At 39.5% G+C, this 22,526-nt stretch overlaps 1 protein-coding gene and 1 pseudogene across 1 annotated transcript in view; both read left to right on the top strand.

Moving 5' to 3' along the window:
* The window catches only part of PXDNL (peroxidasin like), a 456,288-nt gene that overhangs the window by 78,217 nt on the left and 355,545 nt on the right, over window positions 1-22,526 (top strand). The window lies entirely within an intron of this gene.
* LOC108306654 lies at window positions 5,613-8,554 on the top strand (annotated as a pseudogene).

Below are 22,526 nucleotides of genomic sequence, written 5' to 3'. Positions count from 1 at the left end.
TGTAGGTTCACTGCTGCTGCTGTTTTCTTCTATCATCTTTTACTTTCCCATATTATCATTTACCTTCTGAAATATGAATTAGATACACAAAAAGTAATTTGGAGAAAATCATGGCACACATTTGGAATTCCTACACTGTTATGCTTACAGATTCTAAAATGTATTTTATCTCTCACAGGGCCTTTTCCTCACTAAAGGCACATTTGGTTTTCATTGGTTCAGACTTGTTTCACAGCAAGAATGCAGTAGTTTACAAAAATACATAGCATAAAGTGAAATTAGTTAAGTACACCTCACTTCAACTAGCTTGATGGAAAGTTAATCTCATTCCATGGAATCAGGATGAGGAAAAGGAGAATGTATGCATTGTGCACTTGAGCATTTGAATACTTGATTGTTCCGGGATTTTTGTCTTTTTGAAGGTGTAGCAAGGTGGCCAGAACTACAATGTCCCCGAGGCACAGCTGTCAAGAAATATCTACCAAAAAAGAATTGCTTCATTAAACATAGATCTTTCCTTTGTTCATTAGGATCTTGCCAGATGGGAATTCAGTGTTTTGAAAGCAGGCACGCACATGGAATTTTGTTTCTGACATTGATGAATGACTGAATCTCTCCATGGAGTTTCACTATGGGGTGTCAGTGAGTGTCAGTTGAGGGCATGACTATAACTTTTCATGAGAGATCTGTAGGTGTCAAGCCGGTCTATGGCTGAGCAATCACAGTACAGCATCTGCTTCTATAAGTCAAAAGCGGAGAGGTAAACTCTTGAATTTAAATTTGCATATTGTAAGATTCTTCCAAGTTGACTAAACGGCATTTAAAAAAAAGAAAACTCCTGTTGAAGTTTCAGGTACTGTCACTTACTGTGCCTGACAAGAAACAAAGGCAGCACAGATAAAACACTCAGTTGTAGTCAGAAGAACCAATAGTCAAAGCAATGAAGTCTGCCCAGCCTCAGGTTACTGTACCTCCTGAGTCAGCTGACACCTGGTACCTCTGCACCATTAACTTGACTAGAAACCCTGCCCTGTAGTCATGAGGATCTTTGGAAGGTGAATAGACTAGTTCTAGTGTAGCATTTGCAGAGCTCCTCACATGGCAGGTGCTGGGCTACCCGCTGCTGTTTTGTTATGTTCTGCTGCAGGAAGCCAGTGAGGTGCTTGTTTATGTAGTTGGAGAAGCTAAGAACCATAGAAGTCAATACTTTCCTCAATCACTTAGCTAGTAAATGGCATGATTGATATTCAAACCTAAAGTGTCTGACTCAAAAGCCATTTTTTTTTCATTCTTCTCTACTGCTTAGTGTGGTGATTAAAATTGTGTTTGGTGGAGTCAGTGGGAGTTCAAGTCTCTGCTTTGCTGATGACTAGCCATGTCTTTCTGCAACTAACTCAGTCTCTCACCTCTTCTGTTTTGCCATTCAAAAGCAGCTATATCTTATCAGGCTTTCGATTTGCATTTTCCTGATGATCAGTGATGTTGAGCATCTTTTCATATTCTTTTTGGCACTTTGTATGTCTTCTTTGGAGAAATGCCTATTTGAGTCCTTCACTTATTTCTGAATCGGGTTGCTTGTCTTCTGTTGTTGAGTTGTCAGAGTTTTAAAAGATGCTTTGGATATTAATCCCTTATCAGATATATACTACATTTAAGATGTATCTTTTAGGTAACAATGGAGGCCTTTTAAAGAGCTGAGGAAAATGGCAAAAAGTATTGGCAATAATGCTGCTCTCACCATATTCCCCATAGTGGAAGCTGATGAGGGGTTTTCATTTTGCTGCTGGAGAGGTTGGCCATGCTCTCTTTATGGCACTTACGATTTATTCTTTGGTAGAAGGAAACATATTAATAACTCAGTAATGTTGTCTTTGTTTCCTTGAAAAAAGACAATTGCAGCTTTTGAATTTGTTGAGTGGGAATGCAGAGGATAATACCAAAGCAAAAAGGTGTCTGATTGGAAAGGTGTTTCATTTGTCCGTTCAGGAGATTTGTTTTACCTTACAAAATGGTGCAATGGAACAAATACCTATGTTACTATTTTTCTTCCCCTCTTGTCATTTCTTTTCCCTTTGGACTATTATCTTCTCTGAACTGTTCTCTGTGTGAAAATGTTATATCTTCCTGATTTTCAAATGCTTTCAGAATAGCAACAGGTGATAGGAGATCAATTTTTAACAATCTCAATATTTAAACTTAAACATTTTCCACAATATTATACCCCCAAATCTTTTTATTCTCCGTTGAGCCATTAAAAAAAAAAAGGCACAGACAGCTTCCCAGAATGACTGACATATCTGTTTGCTCTAGATGTATTCATATGGCCAACAGTGTGGTGGTAATAGAATGCGATTCCTCAGCACTGTAAAATGAAGATGGTGGATAATAGCGCTGCAATATTACTAAATCAGCTAAATGAGGTCTTGAATTCATTGAAGTGCAAAGTAGCCAACGATAAGTCATCCTTCCACGCAGCAGAAGAGAGAATCTGGGTGCACAGAGTATGGGCATATTTGTTAAAAATATAAGGCCTAGAGGATAACATTATGCATAATGTGGCCAATTTATGCTATAATCATTAGGGTGACTTAATTTTACTTGTTACAATATTCTAATCTTAAAAAGGAGTTGAACTCAATGTATTATCCATTTTGAATGGCTTTACAAAGCATTTCAGGGTGATAAAAATTACTGGCTCTTATTATTGTGTACAATTTTCTACATTTGAAAACTCCAAAAAACAACTTATGCTTTTATTATGTGTTTTTTTCAAACATAAATGTGTAGAGAATTAAAGTGATATGGAGGAAAGGTAAGATTGTAGGGTTTTGTTTTTTTTTGGTAGTTTACTTTTATTACAATAAAACAAGTGACTATTTTGCTTGGATCTAACATCTATTATCTTTTGAGAATACATTTCAACCCTAATTGAGATTAAAGGTCTATAATAGTATATCAGATTTGGCTAATCAGCTCTTCTTACACTACAAATGATTCCTTAAAAAAATGCATCTGTCTTCATGGTAAGCACTTTATTTCTTCATTGATTTTTTTTTCTACTTGGATGACAAAAGGATAAAGCTTGTTTTGACTAACAAAGTCTTTTAGAGTATTAATTTACTCTTAATGTGTTTTTTGTGGTTAAATGATTGGCCCTTAATATACAAAGGCCTTTGGTTTTATCTTCAGATTAGTTGATAGAAACTGGCTTAAAGAGGTGTGAGAACGATGCTGGCCAGCCTTGCCTGCTCAACTGGGGTGGGTGACAGAAAGCTCTGTTTCTGGGTGATGGGTGAAGGTATTTCATTTCATTGTCAAGTGTCCTTGGTTGAATGCCAAATTATATAATCATTCTACATTTAGCCAGCTGCTGCTTCTGATGAGACTGCGTAGGAATTTAAATTTCCTTTTTTTAAAAAAAGACAGGCATATCAAACCTGAGATAAGGAATGCCTTGTGGTGCTACCTATTTCAGGTGAAACTTTCTATGTATTTAGCCTTAGGGCAGCTATGTCTTTGCACAGCAGCAAGCCGATATTATCAATACTTCCTAAAGTTCAAGTTTATCTAACATGATTTTCTAAAGATTAAAAAATGTATGCTTGTTTTAAGTTAATGCTTTTCATATTAAGTCATTTAGAAATAGCCAGACACATTTAAACTCCAAATACTAGTTAAGCCCAATGTTTATTGACTCACATTTTTAGGAGAAAGATAAAAATAACCTTAAAATTAGCTCACATTAGAGATATAATTGTGATGAGTATCCTCTCAGCTCAGCCTTCCAGACTTTATATTTCTATGGTTTATTGTTGCATAATGAGAAATAATGTTTAGAACGAATGCTCTGAGACTGCAAAATTATGAATAATTGAAAAAATGTCATTTTTATTACACATTAATCATAAGGTATTAGAAAAATTTTCAAAACAGCAGTTTAAAAGGAATATTTTAACAGTTGCCAGGAATTCAATAAACCCAATTATACAGTTTCCTGAGCATTGTGTCTAATCTAGATTTGTCTGTAAAATGTGCCATAGAATGTAGACTATTTTTTCTTACACTATAGAAGCTAAAATCATTATATTTTTCTTATACTATAAGAGCTAAGGTTGTCTGTTTACATTAACTTTGATACAGGTGATCAATGTCTAAATACTTATTTAACAGGTGTTTATTAAGTGACTACTATGTCCCATGCATGATGCTACAGGGTTGGGATATGAGTGAGTTAAACAGAGAAAAATTATTCCCTTCATTGGGCTTACATTTTAGCAGATAGAGAGAGAGAGAAAAAAAAATTAGAAACATAATAAATGGGCATATGCTATAGTATTTCAGATGGTAATGAATGCTACATGAAAGAAAATGAAAGTAGCATAAAAGCAGTCAGATGTGCCTAATGAAAATTAGCCGAAATCAACCCAGTAGTACCATAGGTAGGTTTTTTTTTTTTTTTTTTGGATAAGCAGACCCTTTTGGTCTTAAAGCTTGAAGCTTACATTTGTTTTATCCAAGTTCTTTCCTCAGAAAATGACCTTCAGGCCTCTTTAAAAAAAAAAAAAATTGCTGGGTTACCACACCCAGACAATGAGATGCCTGACTCCCCATTCCTCATAACTGCTTCATTGCCTCCCCACTAGTTCCTGGTTTCTTATACATTGCTACATTTCTTCCCTGCTATTTAATCCCCTAGTTTTAGTCAATCAGGGAGATAGATTTGAGACTGAATTCCCATATCCTCGGGCTGCAGTACCCAAGTAAATTTCCTCTTCGGCAATACTCACCATCTCAGGGATTGGCTTTCTGTGCTGCCAGCAGCAGGACCTAGAACAAAACCCTGGTGTTTCAGTAACAATCAATGCTGCATAAAAAAAAAAATGAGAATAAGGTAAAGGCAGCCAGATGTGCCTAATGAAAATTAGATAGCTACAAGTATTTTTTTGACATCTTAAAATTAACTGTATACTACATATATAGAGATATATTTATTTATACATACATATATACTTTTGGAAACAGTGGTCTAGGCCAGCATTTCCATTTGGAAATTATAGAATACAAAGTCCCTTAACAAAACAAAGTCACTTAACAAAAGTAGTTGGAGAATAGAATACATGTAGAACTTAGAACTCATAACTCTCTGGTTCCCAACCATGTATTATTTCTTTTTCATAATTCTGGAGCTTCAGGACAAACTCTCAACTGTATTAGATCTTTGTAATGCTTATAATATGAAGACAAGCCATATGTATAACTGGAGCAAAAAATCACAATGCATCCATGTGTTCAAGAGATAATTTTGGCTGGGTGTGGCAGCTCATGCCTATAATCGCAGTACTCTGGGAGGGTGAGGCAGGTGAATCACTTGAGTTCAGGAGTTTGAGACTACCCTGACCAACATGGCAAAACCCTGTCTCTACTACAATTATAAAAATTTGCCGGGCATATTGGTGGATGCCTGTAATCCCAAATACTGAGGAGGCACTGGTCAGCCGGTGGCACCTTTGTCCTATGGTGGGCAGGTGGGCTGAGGAGGAGGTGGCAGTGGTGGGCCTGAGGCAAAGGAGTGGCCTGGAGCCCACCTCGCTGGTAGCAATATTAATAAGGCAGCGGAAAGAAGAAATATGAATACGGCTCCATCACCATCAAGACCCAGCCCACACAAAGGTAAAGTACCCTGACACCGTGAGTTACCTTGGGAGAGTTGGGCTCTGGGGAATTAAGCCCAGCTTCATACACCAAAGGTCTTTTCTTCCCCCCAACAAGTGAAATGCTCAAGCAAACAATAAGAACATGAACCTTGTGTGAAGGGCCTTGCTGCTTTTTAAAAACATACATCAGGAGATACAGCGGAAGTTTTGTGTTTTCAGTGTCAAATCCAGCAAGTTCAGCTTGCAGCATGAGTTGCAGGCGATTGGAAGAGGATAAACCTCTGTCTGTCCCCAGTTCACGTGTCGATGGGAGTCTCCAGAGCAGAAGGAGTGCCCCAGAGTCGTTGGTGTATGCCATGCTGCACTGCAGTGGGCCGCAGAGACTCGACTCTTCATTCCAAATGCCTGCCGGTCCAGATGTTAACCCAGGTTTACGGAAAGTGCTGCTTGAGAGATTGCTGCTGCTCCTGTCCTGCAGATCCCCGGTTTGCTCACACACTTGGGTTACCTGTTTGAGGGGAAGTAAAAAGGGCTAAACACTCCACCTCTGGAAAGTCTCCCTTTTTCTTAGCTTTCATGGAAATCAAGGGTGTTTTCCCAATATATTCTTCCTTCCAGTGTATACAAAAGAGATAATCCTGGTGTGTTCCCTCAAGATACAAATTGGTCCCTTCTCTCAAAGAAGAGCTTTATTAGTGTTACCATTTACATCAAAAATAAGGATATTGTATTCAAATGTTCTGGCCCCATAACAGCGCACAAGTGGAAGCAGTTTTGTATAGAGGACAGACAGATATGATATATTTCATACAAATGATGTATTTCATATCTAGTGTCTTTTCAAGGCCCAAGCAGATTAATGGATTTTGCCTTGCCTCAAAGTAAAAAGGCCAGTTTTCCCCAGAAGCATACCTAAACTACATACCCCAGTGAACTGCATTTCCTACAGTGAACTGGACAGTACTGCGTATAGTGAATCCTCGTCTGTGCTGGTACCTCCACCTGGGAACCCAACTAACTGAACATTACGCATAACATAGAGCTGTCCTGCTTTTGGACAAAAACACCTGTATTTTGTTACCTACTTACAGGAAAGAATGACCACTGTATGTTTCATGGGTTTGGAGACAGTCGAGATTCAAGGCGGGATCAATCCCCCATTTGGGGAAGTCCCAGGAGAAGGCCCAGGGATGGCAGAAATGGCCAGGACGCCCGGGACAGCAGACATTCGAGACCCCCGAGACTTGTGGGATCTCAGAGACAGCAGGAGTATGCACGATGTTTGGGACATGAGGGATCTTAGGGACTTTTGTGATCTAGGAGAATCTAGGAATTTTCTAGATCAGCGAGACCCCACGTAGGACAGATACAGAAACATGAGAGACTCCTGAGATCCTGTGTACAGGAGAGAAGGCTCTTATGATCGATACCTGCAGGATGAGTCTTATTTGACCGTTACGGAGATAGCTTGGATGGAAGAGTCCCTCCAGGCCCAGAAAGTCAGTCTCGTGCCAAAGAGCGTTTGAAACATGAGGAACGGCCTAGAGAAGAGCTTTATCGTCAATATTTTGAGGAGATTCAGAGACACTCTGATGCCGAAAGGTCCATCGATTGTTCTGTGATTGTGATCAACCGACAAAAGACTATGCCGAGTCTGTGGGGTGGAAGCTGTGAGACCTGGGCGTGGTAGTGGACTTGATCCTCCTCAACACAGAGATGTCTTTATCACAGCCTTGGAGGATGTGAGCAGGGGAGGTTCCCTTTTGCTATTGTCATCACCCAGCAACGCCAGATTCACCGCTCCTGCGCAGCCAACATCATGTTTGGAACCCCGGAAGAGCATTGCGACATGCCCCAGGCAGACGCCATGGTGCTGGTGGCCAGAAGTTATGAGCGTGATAAGAATGAGTGCCGGGAGAAGGAATGTGAGGAGATTGCCAGACAGGCAGCCAGGATGCAGCCATCCTGCAGGAAAGAGAGAGAGGAGGCCCTGAGGAGGGCGTGCGCAGGGCCACCCTCCAGCCATCCAGCACCTCATCAGCCTGCAGGCAGACAACAGATGCCTCACTGCCAAAGAGACTGACAAGATCAGGAACTACCTGCGAGAGCAGAAGGAGCAGCTGATGAGGAGCAGCACCGACTCTCTGCCTGGCCTGATTTCCTGCCAACCACTCGGGCGACCTCGGGTGCCTCGCTGAAGACAGGGCCAAGCTCCCAACCGCTCCAGAACGGCCATGTGCTCCCCTCTACTACACCCACTCCATCTGCACCCCCCAACTCCCAGCAAGAGCTTCAGGCCAAAATCCCCAGCCTCTTCAGTAGTGGTACAGTGGTGGCCAATAGCACCTCTACAACCCCCTCAGATGCTGCCGGAAACACCCTGAACCAGAATTTTTCCATGGCAGCAAACAGCTTCCACAAAGATCACAGGCCTTTGGCAATCAGCCTCCAAGCATTTTGGGGCAGGGAGGATCTGCTGAGAACATGGGCCCCAGACCTGGGGATCCTTCCCAAGGGCTTTTTGGCCAACCTTCCAGTCGCCTGGCACCTGCTAGCACCATGGCTAGCCAGTGGCCTGTGTCTTCCACAGGTGCCAACTTTGACAATCTAAATGTACAGAAGGCTCCCGATACCCTGATCCAGAGTGGCCCTGCTCTCTCCCACCTGGTTAGTCAGACCACAGCACAGATGGGGCAGCCACAGGCCCCCACGGGATCTTACCAGAGGCATTACTGAGGCTAAACATTTCAATTGTCCCCAGTCCCCTCAGCCCCTGGCCTCGTCCCACTAACTGCATTCTAAATAGAGTTGTTTGGAGGATATTCTTTGCATTCTCCGGGTCTGCATCGAGTGTCATCAGTTCCTACCACCTGCTCCCTCTCCTGCCCAAGGCTGTGTTGCTTATTCCTTACCAAGTTTATGCTGCATTTGGGGCTGTATTTTGTTTTGTTTTGTGTTTTTTTTTGGGTTTTTGTAGAAAATAAGTATCTCCGGGGTCACTTGGGCAATACAGGTGTTTGGGCTTATGTCTGATGGGGTTTCTCCGGTCCCTCTGTCTACCGGATTTGGAGCCAGGCCCAGCTGGCCACGTTTGGAATGGCATCTGTCATGTCAGTAGCCACCACCTTTGTTCATTGTGAACCTACCAAGGCTTTCCAGCTTCAAACACGTCGGCCAGAGCTCAAGCTCCTGCCTGAAGCTCCTGCCTAGAGTTAATGAAAATTCGGCCGGCCTTGGCAGGCACGGTGTCGTCATGCCCAACCCCAAATGTTTGGGGTCTGCTTGAGGATTCATAAATCAGCTACTCTGGATTGTTGAGGAATGACCATGGCAGCCACAGAAGAAAGAATTTTTCTGTCTGAGCCAAGGTTGTTTTTTGTTTTTTTTTTTTCTCTTTTATCTTTGGTTTTCATTTCATTGGAAGATCTCCAGTGGACTGAACCACTCCAGTTGGCAGCAGTTTAGCACAAATGGTGAATCTGGGCCTCACCGTTCTTCCCCCCACCAGCTCTGTCAGTATCGCCCTGCACCGGTACTTCCGTGGAGCCGATTCTGAGACTCTGGCCGTGAACACTCATTTCTTCGGTGATTTGTTTTGAGCTTTTGGCTCAAAACCCCAGGCTCTTGTTTTCATCTAGACTCTTGTTCTGTTTCCTGAGCAGCAGGAGGTAGGGACCACTTTGATGTCAGACTTCTGGTAGCTGGACATGTTCTTGAGATTGGTGGCTGTTCATGACTTTTGCACCAGAGTGAAATTGTTGGAGGGAGGGCTTCTGGCTGTTGTTCTAAGTGGAGCCCCAGGAAGCTGCCCTCTCTGTAGGGATTGTGCTCAGTAGATCCCTGTGGATCACAGTCTCGAGACCCTTTAGAAGGGGAGAGGGAGAGCAGTGACTTCCGCCAAGTCCCTGACAGTGGCAGAGAAAACAATGGTTTCAAAATTCAAGGCCCCCAAATGGCAGCATTTTATGTTCTGACCTGTTTGTGTTATATAGTGTGCTTTTTTTTTTTTTTGAAACTCTTGTGTTGTTAATAAAATGAAATGATTGGAGTTCAAGACCAAACTGGCCAATGGTGAAACCCCGTCTCTACTAAAAAATTCAAAAATTAGCTGGGCATGGTGGCTAGTGCCTATAATCCCAGCTACTTGGGAGGCTGAGGTAGGATAATTGCTTGAACTGCACCCGGGAGGAAGAGGTTGCAATGAGCCAAGATCCCACCACTGCACTCCAGCCTGGGCTACAGAGTGAGACTCCAACTCAAAAATAAATAAATAAATAAATAAAAATAAAATGAAATGATTACTTTTTGATTAAAATGAAAAAAGTAAAAATTAAAAAAAAAAAGAAAAAAGAATCACTTGAATCTGAGTGGTGGTTGTGCTAAGTGAAACAAGCCAGGCACGGAAACACAAATAACTTCGTGAGCTTATTCCTATGTGGGATCATAAATGGTCAGACTCATTGGTAGTAACAGAGAGTCGAATGGCAGCTACCAGGGCCTAAGGAGAGTGGTGTATGTGGAAGAGATTGGGCAAAGGATACAAAGTTTTCGTTGGGAGAAATAAGTCCAGGAGATCTATTGTACAACGTGATGACTATTGTTAGTTGCATTGTATCGTATACTTGAAAATTGCTATAAAAGTACATTCTAAATGTCCTTACCCCCCCAAAAAATTGATACATATGTGAGATAATAGATTTGTTAGGTAACCTGATATAGCCATTTCAGAATATATGCATATATCAAAGCATCATGTAGTATACCATAAATATGTATAATTTTTACTTGTCAGTTAAAATAAATTCAAAAAAATTAAAAAGAGACAATTTCATGTACACTTAAATGGAGGGAGAAATCTATGTGCTTCTATAAAAGTGGCACAATATAAAATCTAGAGCAAGACAGGTTTTGTCTGGTTCCAGAATCAGTTTTCATGGAGTCTCAGAGCCCTACACTGGGAGTGGTAGAGTTAAAGGGCTTAGTAAAGCAGCCAAAAGGGGAAGCCGGGGAATGAGGGGAGGAAGTATTTTTACCTCTTTTTTCAAAATTAAAATACCTTGACTGGCTCCTCTGGCTAAAAAGGCAACATATGGTTATCGTAAAAATGCTCATGGAATAATATAAACATTATAGTCAAAGTTGTCAAAATGCCTACTCCTCATTAACGTTGAGAGTCTATCATTCTGGACTGTTACGTGTGTAGATATTTGCATATTGACTAAAATTTCGCATAGATAATATGTGCAAAACTTTGTATAACTAGAATCAATTTTGTTTAATAGTATTCTATGAATAATATTTTATTTATAATATATTGTGAATATCATGTAAATAATATTGGTAATACATATATACATATATATTTAAGTACATGGATATCTTCGTCATTTTAATGACTACATAAAATCCCACCATGTTCATGTACCATAACTAATTTACCCTTCATTTCTTTGTAGATGTTTAGTAATTTACTGATTATAAATAGTACTATGATGAGTTTGCATTCTGTGCTCTTGTCAGTTTAGTTTCTTAAGACAAATTCTTAAAAATGGAATTTGGGGTCAAAAGATCTTCAAAATTTATAATGACGTTTGCAAGTTTGACTCTCAATTGATATCAGTAATGAAATTTACTAATTCTTGCCAATACAATTGATCAAAGTTGATATCTTTAATTTGCAATTATTTGATTACTAATGAGGCTTACCACACTTCCACGTTTATCTGCTATTTGACTCACTTCCCCTTCCTCAGTAGGGCTCCTTCTTCATCCCGTAACAGGCTACTCGTCTTTCCTTAAACCCCAAAGACTGGAATCCCCAAGCAGGCCATTTCAAATCACCTTTTTCTCCTGTTGCCCCCCTCCTTAATTATGTCATCTGGTCCCACAGTTTAAATATTCACGTGCTAGTAACTCCCAGATTTATGGCTCCAGCTTTGACCTCTCTCCTGAATTTCAGTGCCTACCTGAAACTTCAGCACTTGAACTAACATCCTATGCCACATAGGCTTAGCAATTAATTATTTTTCATGAATTTTGTTCTGTATAAACTGAACCTAAGATCTCCTCTCAGTTCAACATTTTAGTCTATTATGTTTTTGAGCATTCTTTCCTATGGATTCTGTTCTCTTCTTCAAGGATTCTCGTTATTCTTACACAGGGCCTCCATCACTTTTCTTCCATATCTATGGTCTCTCTGATTTTTATATCTGTGTTCTTTAACTTTGAATTTCAGCCTATATTCCACATTGCTGACGTACTTCTCTGCAATGGTAATTCTGTTCTTTACAGTTTCCTACGATTTAAGTTCGTAAGCATTCTGTTTCTTTCACAAGATTCTTCTCTCCGAGAGGTCTCTTTTTATTTTAGTCTGCTTTCTTAGCTCCATTGTCTTTTCACCTTCATTGTGCGGAGCCAACAGTAGGTGCTCATGGAGGACAAGGAGATAAATGACTACAGGCAGTGGCTTCCCGGAGCCAGTTGTCTCGCTGACAGGCCAGCTCCAGGTCCCCTCCTTCCTGCTCCTGGGTGACTCAGGTCACTGAGTCTCTGTTCCCACCATTCCAGGAGAATCACGATCAACGTGCCCATCGTACACTGACTTACCTGTTTTTCTCTTTTTCAACTTGGAATTTTGAGAGGACAAAAACTTTCTGTTGCTTGACATGTATTCTCAGGAACTAGTACAGAAGACTGGCACAAAGTGGGCCTTTTAGAAATATTTACTAATTTAATGAATCACTGCATGAGGATGTAGTTCTTACAGTGCAAATTATTTATTGACCTTTGCTACACAGAAGGTCAAGGTCAAGGACATCTGAATGAATAAAGAAAATATTACGTGTATTTGTGTGTGCATGTATATATATATGCGTGCACACACACACGCGTGGACTATTATTCAGCCTTAAAAGAGAAGGAAATCCTACTATTTGTGACAAGATAAACTGACCTGGAAGATATTATGTTAAGTGAAATAAGCCAGTCACAGAAGAGCAAATACTGCATGACTCCACTCATACGAAGAATCTAAAATAGTCAAATTCACGGAAGCAGAGAATAGAATGGTGGTTGCTAGGAGTTGTGGGGAGGAAGAAATGGGGATTTGTTGCTCAGTGGGTGTGACATTTCAATTATTCAAGACAAATAATTTCTAGAGATGCGCTGTACAGAACAGCATCTGTGGTTAACAATCAGTATTGTATACTTTAAAATCTTTTAAGATGATAGATCTCATGTTAAGTGCTCTTACCACAAAGAAAACAAAGCAAAAACGAAACCACAAAAGAACGCAAGAAAATCTGTGGAAGCGATGGGTATGTTTAGTAGCACTTGGCTGTGGTATCATGAGAATATGAATATGTCCAAACTAAAAAAATATATATACATCAAGTGCATTTTTAAATATACAAATATCAACTATATCTCAATAGGGCTTCAACTTCAACAGAGTTTCACTCTTGTCACCCAGCCTGGAATGCAGTGACACAATCTCTGCTCACTGCAACCTCCATGTCCTTCACCTCCCAGGTTCAAGTAATTCTCCTGCCTCAGTCTCTCAAGTAACTAAGAGTACAGGCACCCACCACCATGCCTGGCTAATTTTTGTATTTTTAGTAGAGATGGGGTTTCACCATGTTGGTCAGGCTGGTCTCAAACTCTTGACCTCAGGTGATCTGCCCACCTTGGCCTCTCAAAGTGCTGGGATTACAGGCGTAATCCACCAAGCCTAGCCAAGTCTTACCTATTCATGTTGGTGCCTTTTGTCAGTTTTGGAAAATTCTCAGCCATTATCCTTTTAAATACTGTTGCTAACTCCTTCTTTCCATTTTGTCTGGAAATGCAATTAAAAGAAATGTAAGTTATGTACATGTAAGAATCTACACACATGCACACACACATACACATATATAGTGTTTTCACCAGGAGGGTTTCTCTGAACTATTTGGTCTGTCTTTGTCAGAAGCTGAACTCTGTAGCTGACATTAAAGATGGAAATCAATTGGTTGAGAGAATAAACTCACTCCTTTTAAAGTGTACTACAAATCTAAGTAAAACAAGGAATTCCTAATATAGAAAATATTCTTTCTTATACATGTTATCTCGCCATGTTAATTTACCTTATTTAAGTAATATGCGATTTCTGATAGAGAGATTGCCACCTTCTCTTCCTCCTCCTTCTCCCTCAGCCAGTAAAATTACTGTTTAGATGACCACCATGCTTCCCACGAAGCTCACTGTCACAATGAATCATGTTATTGTCCCTGTGGCATTAGTCATTAATTTCTTGGATGTTTTGTTAGCAATATGCCAGACCAAGTAACCTAAGGAGCTCTTTCAGTACAAGACGTGCAACAGGAGCTTCCCTTTAATTTTACAGTAGACACGGCAAAAAATGAGGGCTATTCTCAAATGTTAAGGTGAAGAGAGACCCTGGACCTAGAGAGGAGACTGAGTACTGGGGCAGAGGCCTCCTGGAGGGTGGGTCACATCCCTGGTGCCCAGGGCCACCTTCAGTTATGTGGAGAATCCCATGCCAGAGAATGAAAGCCTCAGTCAAAGGCTGATCCAATGGGCAGTACAGATTCTTTCTGATCTTAGTCTTATCACCAAGTGAAAAAGGAGAAACTATTTTTATTTTTTTCCTGAGAACTCCTAACCATAAACCAGCCCACAGGATTTGGGACATGAGTTCACACTACTTGAATGGCTCCAGTCTCCCTGAGATGATAATTTAGTGTAAAGTGTTTATGTGTAGGTGCTGTTTATTAAGGTCCAATAAAGAAAATGGATATATATTACATGTGTCAGACTGATGATTAAGATCTGGAATATACACATTCTTAAAAATCAATAAGAATGGAAAAAGAGTAGAAGGGAGGCTACAACACAAAAGGCATTTTATGTAAGAGATCACATTCATGGCCAATAAACCACCAAAAAATGCTTAACCTCATTAGAAATCAGAAAAATGCAAGTTGCAACAGCAATAAGGTATATTTCCCATCTTCCACATTGGCTAAAATTAAAGTTTGAATACCCCAAGTATGGTCATCCATGTGGAGCAATGAGAAGTGTTATACACTCCTGCTGGGAGCCTGCATTGGAACAGATATTCGGGAAAACAATTTGTTCTTAACTAGTAAAGTCGAACATATGCTTAACTTACAGCAGGTAATTTTCTTTTCAGGTACATAACCTAGATAAATTCTTGCACACATACACTGGGAAATATGAACAAGACTGCTAATGGCATCTGTGTAACAGCAAGTAACTGTTAGCAACCTAAATATCTTCGAATAGTTGAATGGACAGACTATGGTGTATTCACAAAAGGAATATACCATATAAATGTGTACCCACAGACAATATATATTTAAATGAGACCAGAAAGGGCACACATATGGGACTTCAATGTTCCCTATTTTATAGGGAATGTCATGAGTAGATACATATTTGTATTAAGTTCGTTTTGGGATTTGCCAAGTCGGAAAGACTTATGATAATAGTATTTTCTCAACTAAAACATAGATAAAGTAAAAGTACTAGCACAATTTTGTACTGCTTTGCTCTGGAAAACATTAGAAGAAATAAAGGTAAACATTCTAAATTAATTGTCCAAGAAAAGATTTTGGTGTGAAAACCTATGCAACTCAAATTTACCAAAGGATTTTAAATCATGCTGCATTTAAATTGCTTATTCTTTAAAAATGTATGAACAAATTAAATTAAATGGGAAATCCTACAGGAGTTGATTATGAGTGGACACAGGAAGTTACTCAGGACTAGGCAGCACTTGCTGGCCTCAGTTTCTGATAGGGTGGCTCAATGCGGCCATCTCTGGGTTCCAGTGTTTTTTATCGAGCACACCAGACGCAGGTATTCTACGACCATGTTTTGAGAAGCTTTGGGTTAAAGTTCAAGTTAATAGTTTGCAAGATAGAAAATGAAAGGTAGAGAAACAAAAACGAAAACAAATTAAATCCTGAGATTGTTGGCAAACATAGGATTGTACGGGTTTATTTGAAAAAAATGCAGGAAAATTAACAGATAAATTAGTTCTCCACAAATAAAGAACATGTAATTGTTGGGGAAATATTTAGAAATGTTTTCTTTGGCTGCATTCTGTGCACAGCTGTTAATGGGAAACACCTCTTTTATATATATATATATATATATATATATATGAAAAGAGCCTCAAATGAAGAATCTGTGCTCCACTATTAAATTACTCCTGTGTAGAATGAAAAATTTGATTAATGCATTCAATTTAAATTACTTAGATAGCACAGAAAATTAAAGGAAGTGCCCCGAAAGCTAAAAGATTAATGTCAGAATGTCATGGGCTCAGCAGCTTTGCACACAGCATACTAGGTGCTATACGCACATTCAACATTAGCTGATTAATAAAGCGTTCAGATAGCGGGAGTGATTGTAAAGTGTAGAGAAAGAATGTTCCTGAAAAAGGTTATTCTGAATATAGAGGAAATGTGAGATAAAAATGTGATAATGAAAAATGTGGAATCTACCCAGGTTTTCAGATTCCAGAATTCCTCCTCATGGCCAAATAGATTATGTTGAAACAGGAAACAGAACTGAAAGTTTTCTTTTGTTTCTTCATCTCAGTATATTTCTGGATTGATTGGATACATTTGATAACCACTGATCAAGTGGGTGCCATTGATGTATTTAGAGCAACTTCTGATGGTCTAAGTACAGCTCTGAGAATATGATAATTCACATTGATTCCTTAAGTCAGTGATTTTATTTAATCTTCCTATCAGCAGAATAGCATAGGTACTGTTATTATATCCATGGGGAGAGTGAGGCATCTAACTTAAATAATTTGCAAATGTCCCATGATTAATAAAATGCAGGATTCAAATTCATATCCAACTACACCCTAATAACTATGCTAGAATCTTACGAACAGAGTTGTTGGATAAAGGGTGCATGTTAGTTGATTCTGACCTGAAAGTTCTAGTGAAAGCTGTAAGATGTATTTGCATAGCCATGTACTTGAATTTAAAATAAGTTTTTTCCCTCCACCATATTGCCAAAGTTTATCACTGAAACCTCTACCACTATTCCCATTCAATTGTTACCCTAAATTTCCCAGGGCTCTGATGTGGATGAGTCACGTTTCCACTTCCGCTCTCAGTTCCAGCATTCCATCACTATAGAAGCAGAAGAGTCAATGCCAATTAGCAGACAAGTCATTCTGAAGTCAGTCTTTCTTCATCCAGCTTACTATAGGAGACAAATGGATTAAATAACAGGAGGTGACTCCACAATATTTATCAGATACATGATGCAAATAGGCCATTCTGCATTTGAAAAATTTGGAAAAAATAGACAAAATCAGTTGTTTTAGAAGTGAGCCTGGATGAAAAACATTTATTTTTCTAGTTTGTAAAAGATTTAAATAAGCAATTTTTAATTAATACAAAATTACTTTTAGTGTGCTAACCAAAAATAAGTTGATTAATGGCTGGGGTGGGGCTCAGACATCAAGAGTTTAAAAATTCCCCTGGGTGAATCTCATGAGCACAGGGCTGAGAACCACTGGCTTCAAGATTTCCCATCCAAGAGCCATTGGATTTGGTTATAAACAAAGTGACTGCATTTCTAAAATTCCCATATCTGAAAAATCTTGTCCTTGCTTTCAAGTCAAGATATAGTTGAGTATCTCAACGTCTCTTTATGGAAAAACAATCAGACCTTTAAACAGAGATAAAATTTGTTTTGCAAGAATTAAAAAAAATTATAACGAAAAAGAGAATTCTCACTAATGTAAATCTGTTGTTTTGGTAGTCTATTTAATCACAGCGATGTGGAGTGCAGTGTGAAAAAAATGGCTGCAGAGGTGATGCTAATTGCTTTAATTAGCTGCCCAAAGACTCAAAACCAAGAGGGTCAATTAGTATTGGCAAAGTAGACTGGAAGAACACTCCTATAATTTTTTTGGCCTGAAAGTTAAGCCCTGGAATTTCTAACTCACCCTCCTCTAAGACAAGGAGAAAATGATTACAATTGAATTATGCATTAATTCTGTTCTGAAATGGTAGTCACCACAAATTATTCAAAACAATACGTGAAGACCTATTGAATATGAAAGAGAAGTATATAATGCAAGTTGGGTGAAGGAGCCCAGTGACTCACTGTTTGAAATTCTCCTGCATTCATCAGTTTTTATTTTATTTTCATCTGTAATACACATATTATTTAAACAAGACGAAGGTAAAAATGGTAAATGCTAATAACTGAATTGCTAGTAATAATTCATATCATCTAATGTACAAAGTGTTATCCTGAATGTACTTGTAATCATATAATTTTGAAAAAAAAGGACAATATTCAATGTTAGAAAGCTTTCTGTAGGAAACCTAGATAGTATTGTATTAGAATTTCTGTGTGTATATTTATGTTATCTGTGTGTGCATCTCTGTGTCTGTGTGTATATGTATATGTGTGTGTATGTGAATGTGTATATCGTGTATGTATATGAGTATGTATATGTGTGAGTGTGTGTGTGTATGTGTGCACATGTGTGTATATGCATTTGTGTGTACATGTGTTTATATGTGTGTATATATGTGTATGTGTGTATATATGTGTGTATAAGTGTATGTGTGTATGTGTACGTGTGTGTATGTGTCTGTTTATATTTATGTGTGTATACATGTGCATGTATGTGTATTTTGGATGCATGTGTATATGTGTGTATACATGTGCATATACTTGTTTGTGTGTTGTATGCATGTGTATTTGTGTTTCTATGTGTATACATGTGTATATGTGAAAGTGTGTATGTATGTGTGTGTATTTGTGTGTGTATATTGTGTATATATGTGTTTGAGTATATGAGTATATATGTTGTGTTTATATGTATGTATATATGTATATGTAGGTATGCATGTGTGTATGTGTGTAGATGTATGTGTATGTTTGTGTGTGGGTATTCATGTGTATGTGTGTATCTGTATATATGTGCGTATACATGTGCATATACTTGTGAATGTATGCATGTATGTGTATATGTTTGTCTTTGTGTTTGCATGTATGCATAATGTGCATGTGTGTATGTATGTATGTGTGTGTGTATATGTGTGGGTATGTATATGTGTCTATATGCATCTGTGTATATATGTGTGTGTATATATGTTTGTGTGTGTATATGTGTGTGTATATGTGTGTAAGTGTGTGTGTACATGGGCATATCTTGTTTTATTACACTGCAGTTTATTGCACCTCACAGATGACTGCATTTTTACAGATTGAAAGTTTGTGACTACCTTGCCTCCAGCAAGTCTGTTGGCTCTATTAACAGCATGTGCCCACTTCACGTCTCAGTCTCACGATTTGGTAATTCTCATAATATTTCAAACCTTTTCATGATTATCATATTTGTCATGGTGAACAGTGGTCAGTGGTCCTTGATGCTGCTATTGTAATTGTTTTAGGGTGCTATGAACCATGTCCCTATAGGGTGGTGAGCTTAGTTGACAAATGTCCTGTGTGTTCTTAATGCTTGACCAGCTGTTTGTTACCTCATTTGTTTCCCTCTTCTCAGGACTTCCTATTCCTTAAGACACAATATTGAAATCAGGCCAGTCAGTAACTCTACAATGCGCCATAAATGCTCAAGTGAAAGGAAGCGTTGCATGTCTCTCACCTTAAATTAAAAGCTAGAAATGATTACGCTTAGTGAGGAAGGCATGTGGAAAGCTGAGACAGGCTGAAAGCTAGGCCACTTGTGCCAAACAGCCAAGTTGTGAATGCAAAGGAAAAGTTCTTGGAGGCTGAAAGTGCTGCTCCAGTGAACACGTGACTAAGCGAAACAGCCTCATTGCTGATATGAAGAAAGTTGTAGAAGCCTGGATAAAAGAGCAAATCCGCCACAACATTCCCTTAAGCCAAAGCCTAACATTGAGGAAGGCCCACACTCTCGCTTCAGTTCTATAAAGGCTGGGAGATGTGAGAAAGTTAGAGAAGAAAATTTGAAGCTAGCAGAGATTGGTTTATGAGATTGAAGGGAAAACACCGCCCCTATAACATAAAAGTGAAAGTGCTAAGCATCAAGTTATCCAGAAGATCCAGCTAAGATGATTGATGAAGGTAGCTCCAGATTTCTATTGGGAGAAAATACCGTCTAAGACTTTCATAGACAGAGGGGAGAAGTCAGTGCCTGCCTTCGACTTTTCAAAGGACAGACTGACTCTCTTGTTAGGGGCTAATGCAGCTGATGACTCTGAGTTGAAGCCACATCTCTTTTACTATTCTGAAGATCCTAGAGCCCTTAAGAATTACGTTAAATCTACTCTGCCTGTGCTCTAGAAAGGGAACAACAAAGCCTAGATGACAGCACATATCTTTACAGAAAGGTTTACTGAGTACTTAAAGCCCACTGCTGAGACCTACTGCTCAGAAAAAAATGATTCCTTTCAATTCAAAATACTACCACTCATTGACAAGCACCTGGTCACCCAAGAGCTCGATGGAGATATACAAGGATATTAAGTTGTTTTCATGCCTGCTAATACCATATTTGCTCTGCAGCACATGGATCAAGAAGTAATTTTGACTTTCAAGTCTTATAATTTCAGAAATACATTTCTTAATTCTATAACTGCCAAAGATAGTGATTCCTCTAAGGGACCTGGGAACAGTAAATTGAAAGCCTTCTGGAAACGATTTACTGTATTAGAAGGCATTGAGAACATGCATGATCCATGAGAGAAAGTGTAATAAAAATATCAACATTAACAGGAGTTTGGAAGAAGTTGATTCCAACTTTCATGGATGACTTTGAGGACATCAAGACTTCAGTGGAAGAAATAACTGCAGATGTGGTAAAAATAGCAAGGCACGTGGAGTCTGAGGATGTGACTGAATTGCTGCAATCTCATGGTCAAACATGAATGGATGAGGACTTGCTTCTTACAGATGAGCAAAAATAGTGGTTTCTTCGGGATGGAATTCACTCTTGGTAAAGATGCTGTGAACACTGTTGAAATGATAACAAAGCAGTTTAGAATATTACATCAACTTAGTTGTTGGTAAAATACTATCTGACAGCATTACATGCTACAGAGAAATTCTTCATGAAAGAGTCAGTCAATGCACCAGACTTCATCATTGAATGATTTTGGGGAATGGTTATAGCCACTTCAACTTTCAGCACGCCCACCCTGAGCAGTCAGCAGCCATCAACATTGAGGCAAAACCCTTCACCAGCAAAATTGTGAACTTGCTGAGGGCTCAGATGGTCATTCTCACGTTTTAGCAATAACGTAAGTTTCACTTAAGTACATTTTTAGTCACAGTGCTATTGCACGCCTAATAGACCATAATATAGTGTAAACATAACGTGTTTGGACTGGAAAACCAAAAAATCCATGTAACTCACTTTATTGCGAGATTTGCTTTATTGAGTTGGCCTGGGATGGAACCCACAATCTCCAAAATATGCTTTTAGGAGAAAAATTTGGGACTGTAATGTCCCCCTTGAAACTAGGAGGGAGGCAAGAGACCAAGGAATGACTCAGACAAGTTCAGCTTGGTGAATAGATGAGTTTATTAGGACTCATAGACAGGGTGTGCCTGGATGGTACAGGGCTGCTCTAGGGGTCTGCATCACCCCCTATCTCTAAGCTGCTGTTAAGCTAATTTCCTGGCTCTTTGCTTAATATGGCTGTGTGAAGAGACTGTTTTCCTTGGTAGGTTCTCAGGTATTCTCCAACGTGTTTGGACTCTCAGGGACATCTACTCCTTGGCTGGGCACCTTGGCTAACTGCCTGGCCTTCAGGATTCAGGCAGTGAACATGCATCCTTAAGAAACCCTGTGGGGACCTTGTCACACTATATATGCTTGTATTAAATATATGTAACCCAATAAATTCGGTGAATCTTTTAAAAACAAAAATAATTACCTTTGCTATTTCCTTATTTAGTATATTTCTTCACTTCCCCCTCCCTTCCACCCTGAGACGGAGTCTTGCTCTGTCACCGAGGCTGGAACTCAGTAGGATGATCTTAGCTCACTGCGACCTCTGCCTCCCAGGTTCAAGTGATTCTCCTGCCTCAGCAGTTGGGATTACAGGTATCTGCCACCACGCCTGGCTAATTTTTGTATTTTTTTAGTAGAGACAAGTTTTAACCATGTTGACAAGGCTGGTCTCAAATGCCTGACCTCAAGTGATCCTCCCACCTTGGCCTCCCAAAGCGTTGGGATTACAGGTGTGATCCACTGTGCCCAGCTTATTTCTCCATGTTGAAGTGAAACTCTAAAAAGCTTTCTTCACCTATAACTTTCCTAATAGGTGCATCTATTATTGTTTATTGGTTTCTGCTTTGAAACAGCAACAATATAATCAGCAAAGGCTGTTACAGATTAGAATGTGTGTGCACATGGGTGTGGACCTGTGTGTGTGTGTGTGTACCTGTGTGTGGATGTGTGTGTACCTGTGTGTGGATAAATGTGTACCTGTGGGTGGACGTGTGTGTACCTGCGTGTATGTGTATCTGTGTGTGGATGTGTGTGGACGTGTGTGTGTGTGAATGTGTATGTGTATCTGTGTGTGTGTGTGTGGTCCTGTGTGTGGACCTTTGTGTGTGTGTGTGTGTGTGTGTGTGTGTGTGTACCTGTGTGTGGATATGTGTATACGTGTGTGTGTGTGTATGTGTGTGCGCCTGTGTGTGGATGTGCGTGTACCTGTGTGTGTGTGTATGGACCTGTGTGTGGATGTGTGTGGATGTGTGTGTGAACCTGTGTGTGTGTGTATGTATATGTACCTCTGTGTGTGTGTGTGTGTGTGTGTGGATGTGGATCTGTGTGTGGATGTGTGTGGACCTATGTGTGGATGTGTGTGG

This window comes from Cebus imitator, unplaced genomic scaffold, assembly GCF_001604975.1.
Source record: "Cebus imitator isolate Cc_AM_T3 unplaced genomic scaffold, Cebus_imitator-1.0 Scaffold73, whole genome shotgun sequence".
Lineage (NCBI taxonomy): Eukaryota > Metazoa > Chordata > Mammalia > Primates > Cebidae > Cebus > Cebus imitator.
This window is presented reverse-complemented; position numbering and strand designations above follow the sequence as displayed.